Genomic DNA, 12,596 nt, shown 5'->3' with positions numbered 1-12,596 from the left:
AGAACGAACTGCCATTCACAATCACTACAAAAAGAATAAAATACCTAGGAATACAACTCACAAGGAATGTAAGGGACCTCTTCAAGGAAAACTACAAACCACTGCTCAAGGAAATAAGAGAGGACACAAACAGATAGAGAAATATTCCATTTTCATGGTTAGGAAGAATCAATATTGTGAAAATGGCTATACTGCCCAAAGTAATTTACAGAATCAATGCTGTCCCCATCAAGCTACCATTGATTTTCTTCACAGAACTGGAAAAAACCACTATCAACTTCATATGGAACAAAAAGAGAGCCTGTATAGCCAAGTCAATTCTAAGCAAAAAGAACACAGTGGGGGGCATCACACTACCAGATTTCAAACTATATTACAAGGCTACAGTAATCAAAACAGCATGGTACTGGTACCAAAACAGAGATATAGACCAATGGAACAAAACAGAGGCATCGGAGGCAACACAACATATCTACAACCATACAATCTTTGATAAACCTGACAAAAACAAGCAATGGGGAAAGGATTCCCTGTTTAATAAATGGTGTTGGGAAAACTGGCTAGCCACGTGCAGAAAGCAGAAACTGGACCCCTTCCTGAGACCTTACACTAAAATTAACTCCAGATGGATAAAAGACTTAAACATAAGACCTGGCACCATAAAAACCATAGAAGGAAATCTAGGCAAAACCATTCAGGGCATAGGAGTAGGCAAGGACTTCATGAACAAAACACCAAAAGCATTGGCAACAAAAGCCAAAATAGACAAATGGGACCTAATCAAACTCCACAGCTTCTGCACGGCAAAAGAAACAGTCACTAGAGTGGATCGGCAACCAACAGAATGGGAAAAAATTTTTGCAGTTTACCCATCTGACAAAGGGCTGATATCCAGAATCTACAAAAAACTCAAACAGATTTACAGGAAAAAAAACAAACAAGCCCATTCAAAAATGGGCAAAGGATATGAACAGACACTTTACAAAAGAAGACATACATGAGGCCAACAAACATATGAAAAAATGCTCATCATCACAGGTCATTAGAGAGATGCAAATCAAAACCACATTGAGATACCATCTCACGCCAGTTAGAATGGCGATCATTAAAAAATCTGGAGACAACAGATGCTGGAGAGGATGTAGAGAAATAGGAACACTTTTACACTTTTGGTGGGAGTGTAAATTAGTTCAACCATTGTGGAAGACAGTGTGGCGTTTCCTCAAGGCCTTAGAAATAGAAATTCCATTTGACCCAGCAATCCCATTGCTAGGTATATATCCAAAGGACTATAAATCGTTCTACTATAAGGACACATGTACACGAATGTTCATTGCAGCACTGTTTACAATAGCAAAGACCTGGAATCAACCCAAATGCCCATCGATGATAGACTGGACTGGGAAAATGTGGCACATATACACCATGGAATATTATGCAGCAATCAGAAATGATGAGTTTGTGTCGTTTGTAGGGACATGGATGAATCTGGAGAACATCATTCTCAGCAAACTGACACAAGAACAGAAAATGAAATACTGCATATTCTCACTCATAGGCGGGTGATGAAAAATGAGAACACATGGACACAGGGGAGGGAGTACTAAACACTGCGGTCTATTGGGGGGAATAGGGGAAGGACAGTGGAGGAGGGGGGAGCTGGGGAGGGATATCGTGGGGAGAAATGCCAAATGTGGGTGAAGGGGAGGAAGGCAGCAAAACACACTGCCATGTGTGTACCTATGCAACTGTCTTGCATGTTCTGCACATGTACCCCAAAACCTAAAATGCAATAAAAAAATAAATTAAAAATATAAAAGCAAATATATATATATGAAAAAAAGGAAGAATGGTCAGAAATGCAACACTGTTGACTTTGAAGACAGAGGACAGTGTATGAGATAAGGAATGGAAATGTTTCTAGAAACTGGAAAAGGTTTTTAAAAAAAGAAAGACTTTCTTAGGGTCTCTAGAAGAAATGCAGCCTTCCTAACTCTTGGTTTTAGGCCAATGAAACCCACATCAGACTTTTAACCTGCTGAACTGAAAGATAGTAAATTGGTGTTGTTTTAGCCCATGAAATTTGTGTTAATTCATTATGGCACAGTAAGAAAAACTAATACAACCCATGAATTTAAGATGGATAGGTCTGACAATACCCAGGTTATAATGAGAAACTACAGCTACAGTTTAATAGTTAATGTCACATAAGCAGGTGCTCTGTCTCTTCTTGGTCCCCAGACAGGCCAGGAATGGTTTGTTTTTTTTTTTTTTTTTGAAATGTAAATAGTTCTCTGCTGTAGATATCATGACCTTACTCCAGAACCCTCATGCTCTGCACTGCAAGTCTCCTATCAGAGCTTGTCAGTAATTCCACCTTATCTATCATGGATACTTTCAATATCATGAGATCTGTTTTATGATGTTTCCCAAGTGGCAAGGCAGAATGTAACACAGTCTGAGCTTTTCTTGGTCTTGGCCCCAGTGAAAACAGGTAACTTACTGAGTCACCTGATGAATGAGTCTGTGCAGTGCTCCTAAGTATAGTGTATGTTGTCTCCAGCATAAAAAACGTTCCATCAAGTGCTGTGCTGCTCAGTGGTAGGGAGTGATAGGTACAATAACTATTTTCTTCAGAGAGGACTATTTGAGCACCATCCTAGAGTCATGCTTCACAAAACTTAGCAGGCCAAGGAATCATCTGACAGACTTGCTAAACTCAGATTCCTCAGCATCTCCTCTAGAGATTTTGATTCAGTAGGAATGGAAGGAAGCCCGAGAATTTTCATTCCTAATGATCACCAAAGTGATGCCAATGCTTCCAGTCCATGGATTACACAAACATTGGGTAGCACGGTTGGGATAACTGAGTCTCTGTAATGATTACCAATAGTTTTTGCAAAATTTATATTCTACCCACGGATACATTTTTATTTTAGTAGGGTATCCAAAGTACTATCTACTACCTGCTTATCATTTCTGATTATTATGACATCATCAATATAGTGGGCCACTCTAATGTTTTATGAAATTTCCAGACAAAGTCCCTTTGGACTATATTGTGCCAGAGGAAATGAGTGTTATCATAGCCCTGTGATGAGACTACGGATGTATATTGCCACCCATTTATGGTGAATGAAAACTGCTTTTGATTCTCCTTTTTGTTAGATACTGAAAAAAGGCATCTACCATATCAATACTTACACAAGAGCATAAGACTATATTGATCTGTTCCAGCAAAGATGCAGGAACACTAAAAAAGCAGCTGCAGATGGATCTACTGTTTGGTTAGATTCACAGTGGTTTACTACTGCTACAATTTAAATATTTGTCTCCTCCAAGACTCATGCTGAAATTTCATCCCCAGCCTGGCAATACTGAGAGGTGGGACCCTTATGAGATGACTGGATCATGAACGCTTGGCCCTCATTAACCAACTAATCCACTCATAGATTAATAGATTAGTGGGTTATCATGGGAGGGTAACTGATGGCTTTATAAAGAAAGGAAGAGAGATCTGAACTACCAGTTAGCACACTAAGCCCCCTTGCATGTGAGACTCTACATTGCATTTGGACTCTGTAGACAGTGCTCATGAGGAAGAAAGTTTTTACTAAATATAATCCCTTGACCTTCTCAGTCTCCGTAACTATAACAAATAAATTGCTTATTTTAAAATAGATTACCCAGTTTCAGGTATTGTCTTATGAGCAAGAGAAAACAGACTAAGTTACAAAATTTGTACCTGGAATGGGGTGTTACTGATAAAGAATGCTTGAAAATATGGAAACAACTTTGGAACTGGGTAATAGGCAAAGGCTGGAAGAATTTGGAAGACAAAACTTTAAAAAGCCTAGATTCGGGTGAGGACTTAGAGGACAAAAACTCCAGGGGAAGTTTGCAACTCCTGAGAGACCGGTTAAGTGGTTAGGACCAGAATGCTGACAGAAATATGAACAGTAAAGGTTATTTTGACAAGGTTTTGATGAAACTAAGGTGTGTGGTATTGGAAAGACCATCTTTGTTATAAATAAACTACCATAACAACAAAATGTTGCCTGAGCTGTTCACACCCAAGGGCTTTGTGGAAGGCTGAACATGATAGTGATGAACTAGGGTATTACAGAAGAAATTTTTAAGTAAATTGTGGTAGAAACTGCCCCGTTAATTTTGGCCACTTACACTGAGATTAAGGAACAAAGGAATAATTTTAAAAGACAGTATAATTTATAGCCCAAGCATGGTCACTTACATCTATAATCTCAACAATTTGGGAGGCCGAGGTGGGTGGATCACCTGATGTTGGGAGTTCAAGACCAGCCTGACCAACATGGAGAAACCCTGTTTCTACTAAAAATACAATAATAATAATAATAATAATAATTAGCCAAGTATGATGGCACATGCCTGTAGTCCCAGCTACTCGGGAGACTGGAGAATTGCTAGAACCTGGGAGGTGGAGTTTGCAGTGAGCCAACCTATGGTAGGTTAGAATGTGTTTCCCCTCCAAAATTCTGTTGAAATTTAATTTTCAATGAGATAGTATTAAGATGAAGAGCCTTCAAGAGGTGATTGGATCATCACGACTTAGTTCTCATTAATAAATTAATCTATTTATGGATTAATGGGTTATCAAAGGAGGTGAACTGATGGCCTTACAAGAAAAGAAAGAAATATGTGATCGCGCCATTATACTCCAGCCTGGGCAACAAGAGCAAAACTCCATCTCAAACAAACAAACAAAAACAAGGGAGAGAGAGAATTTATAATTAAAAAGGAAACATAGAAGAAAGATTTGGAAAACTCTCAACCTGGTTGTGTAAAAAGTGAAAAAACATGTTCAAGATTAAATCGAAGGTGTGACCCAGCAACCTTTTGCTAAAGCAGTTAGGTACAGAGAGAAGGGATCATCAAGAAAATGAAAGACCCCAGTGGCATTTCAGAGATCTCTGAGGCTGCCCGCCCAACACAGACCCAGAGGCCCAAGAGGGCAGAGTAGTTTCAGGGAACAGACTCAGAATGACCTTCATGGGCTGATACCCAGGTCCCTTTGAGATTTCTGCTTTCTGCATTCTAGCACAGGGCTCCATAGCCACCACAGCTGTGGCTCAAGCAATCCAAGAAATGGCTCAACTCACTGCTCCAGAGGTACGAGTTGTAAAGCTTGGCAGCAACCACGTGGTGCTAATTCTGCAGGCTTGCAGAAAGGAAGAGTTGTGGACACTTGACAGCCTTCACCCATATTTCAAAGGATATCACTGATGGAGACCCAGATGGAGATTTGTTACAGGGGCAGAGCCACTGCAGAGAGCCCCCACTACAGCAATGCTGAGCAGAAATGTGAATGAAGTTGGTATTGCTGTAGCATTCCCACTAGGGAAACACCTACTGGAGCTGTGAGAATAGGGCCACCACCAAGACCTACAGACTACAGTGGCCAGTGTGCAATGCTCCCCTGGAAGGAAGAGCTGAGCCCAGCCAAGCCACAGAGGTAGAGTTGCCAAGGTCTTAGTCCCCAACTCCATACTAAGCATACAGTGAGTTCTAGACGTGAAGTCAAAGAATCTATTCTGGACTTTTAAGACCCAATGCCTGCTGTCTTAGGTTATGAAGTTGCTTGGTGCCTATTACCCTTTTACCTCTTTATTCTTGCCTATTTCTCACTTTTGGAAAGGAAATATGTGCCCTTGCTTGCAAGCAGATCATTTGTATTGATTTCATAGGCTCATAGATGAGATTTTGGACTCTGGACTTTTGAGTTGCTGTTGAAATGAGTTAAGATTCGGAGCTTAAACTTATTTGTGGATGGGATAGATATATTTTTTATGTGAGAAAGATGTAAATTTTGTGGGGCCAGAGGCAGAATGCTATGGTAGAATATTTTTCCCCTCCAAAACTCTGTTGAACTTCAATTTTCAATGTGGTAGTGTTGAGAGGAAGAGCCTCCAAGTGGTGATTGGATCATCAGGACTCAGCTCTCATTAATAAATGAATCTATTTGTGGATTAATGGGTTATCAATGGAGGAAAACTGGTGGGCTTATAGGAAAAGAAGGAGATGTGTGAGGTAGCCTATTAGCATGTTCAGCCCCCTTGCCATGTGAAACTCTGTGCCATCTTGGAATGCCAGAGAGCCCCCATGCTCAAGAAAGTTCCCACCTGATGTGGACACTTGACCTTGGACTTCTCGGCTTCTATAACTGTAAGAGATAAATTTCTTTTCTCTATAAATTACCAAGTTTTATGTATTTTATTATAAGAAACAGGAAATTATCTATGACAACCACCATCCTCTATGATCCATTTGGTTTTTGCAAGTGCCATGCCAATGAATGAAATGAGATAGAGAAACCACCCCCTCTGCAAACTTTAAGTCTCTGACAGTGTCCCTAGTTTCTGCCATTTCAGCTAGGATGAGTTATTGCTTCTAATTTACTATCCAGATTGGGATAATGAGCAGTTTCAGGGGCTTCCCCTTGGCCTTTTGTACTGCAATGGCTCTCACTATGCAGGTCAGGAACCAGTGTGAAGGGTCTTCCAGCTGTTAGATACATCCAAATTAATTAAGCACTCAGAGACCATGAAATTATCACAGTGTGGGTTGGCAGACTTGGACATTTATAATATGAACTTGGGCCAAGATTCCATCTATCACCTGGCTTTCACACACCCACCCTAATGAGGGCGCCATGATGGTATTTTGGTTTCTCTGGTATTAGCATCATCTCAAACTCTGGATCTAACAGCACTTGAACTATTTGGCTACTTTCATATCTGTAGTGCATAGTCTAATGTACACTGTACAGGTATTTTATTTTCTGCAGTATTGATTCCTTTGGAGAAGGACTGGGGAAAGTAGTACTATAAATTTATGTTGAGGCATTATAAGATTTTCTGCAAAAGGATCTAGCATCTCTATTGATCACAGGATTCTGGATCTGAGAACTGTCTCAGTTTTGGAAACCAGATGTGTGGTTATTATATTCCACTGGGCAGCCAACACCAGCATTCTGATAATCTGCTCTTGGTCTATTTTGGTTTTATAAGCCAAGTAATTTACCGTTGTTGTCTCCTCAACTAGCTGCCCCTAGCAATAACCATGGTCTAGTAGTCTTTGCCACAGAGCCCTGTTGTTCTAAACCTCCCACTTGCAATCCCAGTCTTGTTAAATAATAAATGGATAGTGGATGATTAAACCTATCTTGCCCCTGACGATTAAGAGCCACCACCTTGCACCTATTCTGGATGGAATTCTATCATTTCCATTGATACTAGGGATCTTACTTCCACAGCAGCACCTCTAGCCTTTAACCCTGGACTACAGAGGAAGGTGCCACTGAACTCGACAGGGCCAGAGTTCCCTTCACTAGCACATCTATTATTTCTTTAGTGAAGTACACTCTTTCGGGCCTGTATTAGTCCATTTTGTGTTGGTATAAAGGAATACCTGAGGCTGGGGAATTCATAAAGAACAGGGGTGGCCGGGCGCGGTGGCTCAAGCCTGTAATCCCAGCACTTTGGGAGGCCGAGACGGGTGGATCACGAGGTCGAGAGATTGAGACCATCCTGGTCAATGTGGTGAAACCCCGTCTCTACTAAAAATACAAAAAATTAGCTGGGCATGGTGGCACGTGCCTGTAATCCCAGCTACTAGGGAGGCTGAGGCAGGAGAATTGCCTGAACCCAGGAGGCGGAGGTTGCGGTGAGCCGAGATCGCGCCATTGCACTCCAGCCTGGGTAACAAGAGCGAAACTCCGTCTCAAAAAAAAAGAACAGGGGTTTATTTGGCTCACATTTCTGCAGGGTGAACAAGCATGGCACCAGCATCTGCTCAACTTCTGGGGAGGCCTCAGGACACTTTCACTCATGACAGAAGGCAAAGGGGGAGCAGGCATGTCACATGGCAAGAGAAGGAGCAAGAGAGGATGAGATGCCAGGCTCTTAAAACAACCAGCTCTCATGTGAACTAGTAGAAAGAGAACTCACTCATAGCCGTGAGGACAGCACCAAGACACTCATGAAGGATTCACCCCTGTGACCCACCTTCTACCAGGCCCCACCTCCAACATTGGGAATCACATTTCAACATGAGATTTGGAGGAAACAAACACCCAAACGATATCAGAGCCCTTCTAGGGAACATAGCCAACTGGTAAGTTGTCCTGTCTTATGTAAAAATGTACTTTAACATACCTACATCTGAGCCTATTGGCACTTTCCTCAAAACTGCCAGGGCAATTCCACCATCTCTGTTTTATTTTCTGTGAAACATTGCTGTTTCCAACCTTCCGGAAGAAGTCATTCCAACATCTTTTGCCCAGCTTTTGGTATCCTTGCCAGGATGTTAAATCTATAGTCATTGGAGGGTATGCCTGGATAAATAAGCTTTACACTACTCAGCCTTGTATTTCAGCTTCTTTGATCCAACACCTTCCAGAGCCCAGCTATATTCTTGCAAATCTTTCATTAGCCATGCCTTGAAGTTCTTTTGGAAGATAATCGCTTTCTTCTCATAGCAGGGATAACACTTCCTTGATTGAGCCATCATGAATCTTCACCCCTAATATTTGTCTTGAAACAGTGAGAGAACGCAGAGGCAGATCTTGAGGATAAGTTCACTTTTTTAAGGCATGTTTCTTAGGAGTCTCCTTTGCATAATATTCAGGCAATAAGGCTTATCTCCTCTAGCAATAGGGTATATTCTTGTATAAATAGCTTTATTGTGTGTTTTAACTTTCCTCTCTCTGTATTTTTGAGGAGTTTAAATTCTTCATAAGTATATATTTTTCTGTAATCAGAAAAGATAGTCTCTGCTCCTCTTTTCTCTTTGAAGCTACCTGAAAACAAAGAGAAGGAGAAATAGAAAAGAAAATTCTATATTTGGTGAAACTAAGACATACATGTAACTTTAAACCACAATTGATGAAAGATGCCTAATGCACACAGACACAGTTAAAATTGAACAAGGGTGAGGGAAGATGCTGCAAGAGGACTCTCGTCCCTGAGGTTTTGGGATGTAGTAGGCAGAGCACAGAATATTCAGGAAGACAGTACCTTGGACTCTCACTCTATTTTATTTATTTATTTATTTATTTGAGACAGATTCTCACTCTGTCACTCAGGCTGGAGTGCAATGGCACAATCTTGGCTCACTGCAACTTTTGCCTCCAGGGTTGAAGCAATTCTCTTGCCTTAGCCTCCCAAGTAGCTGGGATGACAGGTGTATGCTGCCACACCCAGCTAATTTTTGTATTTTTAGTAGAGATGGAGGGTTTCACCACTTTGGCCAGGCTGGTCTCCAACTTCTGACCTCAAGGGATCCACCCACCTGGACCTACCAAGGCTATGATTATAGCCATAAGCCACCGTGCTCAGCCTGGATTTTTACTTTAGAAAGGTAACTGAGGTGCATTGTCAACTAGGGAAGTTCTCCTGAAAGTTGGCACCATGAAATAGTGGGGCAGTAGGGCCACTTTTATAAAAAGTAGGACATCATGGAGGTGAAACCAAGAGGTCAAAAACCCACAGGAAGCACACTCCTCTGGTCTGCTAGGGAAAATCCAAAGCTAAAATCACTCCCACCCAAAACAACTGTGACACATGAAGATTTCCTGTGGCCAGGAAGATATTCTGCAAACCCATGGTAAGAGAAACTGCTGGTGGAAAAATGCTTAGAGACAGTAGAATCAAACTCCACTTTGCTCACATCCCTAATTAATCCCATCACCCCTCACTCTCACTGTTATAATGAGCTCATCCAGGAAGCATTCCAAGGAGAGAAATAATCATGAAGAAAATAAACAAACTAATGTGAATGGAGAGGGAGAAGAGGAAGGAAACCTAACGAAGTACACACCTCAGAAATGTTATAAAACAAAGAAAATACAAATTATGACCAGAGTTCTACATGAAGTGAAAGATATAAAGCTCAACCTGAAATAAAAGCTTAAAGAAGAAATACAATGGCACAGGAACAAAATGACAGAACAACAGAAGGGGACAATGGGTATGCTGGCAAATCTCAAGAAATAAATGGAAAAGAAAAATTAAACCATTTCAGAAATAAAGATAACTCCAGAGGTAGTCAGAAGAAAACTAGATAGTGCAAAAACTCAGTGAGGAATATGGAAATAGGATTCAGAAAATGGAGTAAAATTAATTTGAAGCTGGGGGCGGTGGCTTCTGCCTGTAATCCCAACACTTTGGGAAGCTGAGGTAGGTGGATCACCGGAGGTCAGGAGTTCAAGACCAGCCTGGCTAACATGGCAAGACCCCATGTGTACTTTAAAAAAAAAAATTCAAAAAGTAGCTAGGCATGGTGGTGGGCACCTGTAATCCCAGATACTCAGGAAGCTGAAGCAGGAGAATCACTTGAACCTGGGAGGCAGAAGTTGCAGTGAGCTGAGATCGCAGCCTTGCACTCCAGCCTAGGTGACAAGAATGAAACTTCGTCTCAAAAAAAAAAAGTTAATTTGAAAAGTATAGACTTTAAAAGAAATAGACATAAAAATGATAGATCAGAAAAACTATTCGAAGAAAGATGCAAAATCTCTAGTGGATCTATAGATTCCTGCCATAGAGACAAAAATAACTACCAGTAGTAAAAAGTATTCTAATTATGCTGTAGGAGTTCAAGAAAGAGCTCTGATGAAGAAAACAACCAGACATGCTGTGTTAGTTATCTACTGATGCATGACAAATTACCCCAGAACCTAGTGGTGTCTAAAAAGAAAAACATGTATTATCCCATGGTTTTTGGTAAATCAGGTATCTAAATGCAGCTTAGCTGGGGCCTCTACCTCAGGGTCTCTCATAAGGCAGGAACCATGATGTCTACAGCAGCTACAGTCATATCACGGCTCGATAGGGGAGGATCCATTTCCAAGCTCACTCGTGGTTGTTGGCAGGATTCCATTCCTCAAGAGCTGTTGAATTCAGAGTTTCGGGTTTTTTTCTGGCTGCTGGCTGGAGGCTGTCCTCAGATCCTTGCCACATGGCACTTTCATAAAGCAGCTCACAATATGACAGCTGGCTTCTTTCTGAGCTAGGGGTGCCAGATAAAATACAGGATGTCCAATTATTCAAATTTCAGATAAAAAAATAACTTTTTGTGTAAGTATGTCCCAAATATTACACAAGACATACTTTTATCAAAAGATTATTAACTGCTTATCTGAAATTCACATTTACTGGGCATCCTGTATTTTTATTTGCTAAATCTGGAAACCCTACTTGGGATGAGTCAGAGGGTGAGAAAGGAAGAGCAAGATGTAAGTACAGTCTTTTTGTAACCTAATACTGGAAGTATACCCCACCATTTTTTCTGTATTTTATTTCTTAGAAGCAAATCACCAGGTATAGGTCACACCCAAGATGGGGGGGATTTCACAAAGGCATGAATTCTACAACAAACAGACCATTCTGAGACACCTTAGGGGGTGGCTCATACACACTATGAAACAATGTCTACACAGTTATCAAGGTAGTGGCAGGGAGGTGGGGAGTAATTGAAATTCCGATCAAAGGCCATGGAAATACATATGCTCCTTGATTTATGATGGGGTTACATCCCAATAAACCTTTCATAAGTTTAAATACCCTAAGTGAAAGATGCATTTTAATACACCTTACCTACTGGTATAGTTTTGTTGCAGAATATTCAGGAGACCAGAGAGACCAATGGGTGAAATAGGAGGATTTTATTAAGGTGGCCACTGGCTCAGCAGATTAGTATCTCAAGGCTGAGCCCAAGACAAAGAAAATGGGGTACTTTTATACATCCAGGATGATGTAAGCTAACAAGCTTACAGAAGCCAGAACAAAGAACAGTTAATTACTTTATAACATGTCTTATGATGTACATTACATTTGAAAAATTGCATTTTGAGAAACACATTGTACATCCTTTGGGTGTTATTTTGCCCCACGACCTTGCAGCTGGTCAGCCAAAAAAATAAAAATAAAATAAAATAAAACAGGAGTCTTGAGCTGCATGGGAACTTTGCTGAAAATGTGGGGAGAATACATAAGGTAGGTTTTGCAGGGAGTTAGTTAATTTCAAGCAGAGTTGGGGGTTAGGTTTTATACTGAACACAACACAGTAAACTTTATTTTATTATGCAGCAATCATAGACTGCTATTGTTATTATTTAATTTTCCTCTTCAGTTTGGATGTTTGTCCTCTCCAAGTCTCATGTTAAAATGTGATCCCCAGTGTTGGAGGTAGAACCTAGTGGAGGATGTTTAGATCATGGAGGTGGATCCTTACGAAAGGCTTGGTGCCCTCCCCATGGCAATGAGTGAACTCTTGCTCTACTAGTTACCATGAGATATGATTGTTCAAATAAAAAAAAAAAGCCTGGCATCTTCTCCTCTCTCTTGTGCTCCCAGTCTCACCATGTGAGATGCCTGCTCATTCTTAGCCATCCTCCATTATTGTAAGCTTCCTGAGGCCTCACCAGAAGCAGGTGATAGTGCCATGCTTCTTGTACAACCTGCTGAACTTTGAGCCAAATGAACCTCTTTTCTTTAGAAATTATGCAGTCTCAGGCATTCCTTTCTAACAACACAAAATAGACTGAGACATATACCAAATAT

Source organism: Callithrix jacchus, chromosome 5 (assembly GCF_049354715.1).
Source record: "Callithrix jacchus isolate 240 chromosome 5, calJac240_pri, whole genome shotgun sequence".
NCBI classification, from domain to species: Eukaryota; Metazoa; Chordata; class Mammalia; order Primates; family Cebidae; genus Callithrix; species Callithrix jacchus.
Note: the sequence above shows the minus strand (reverse complement) of the source record.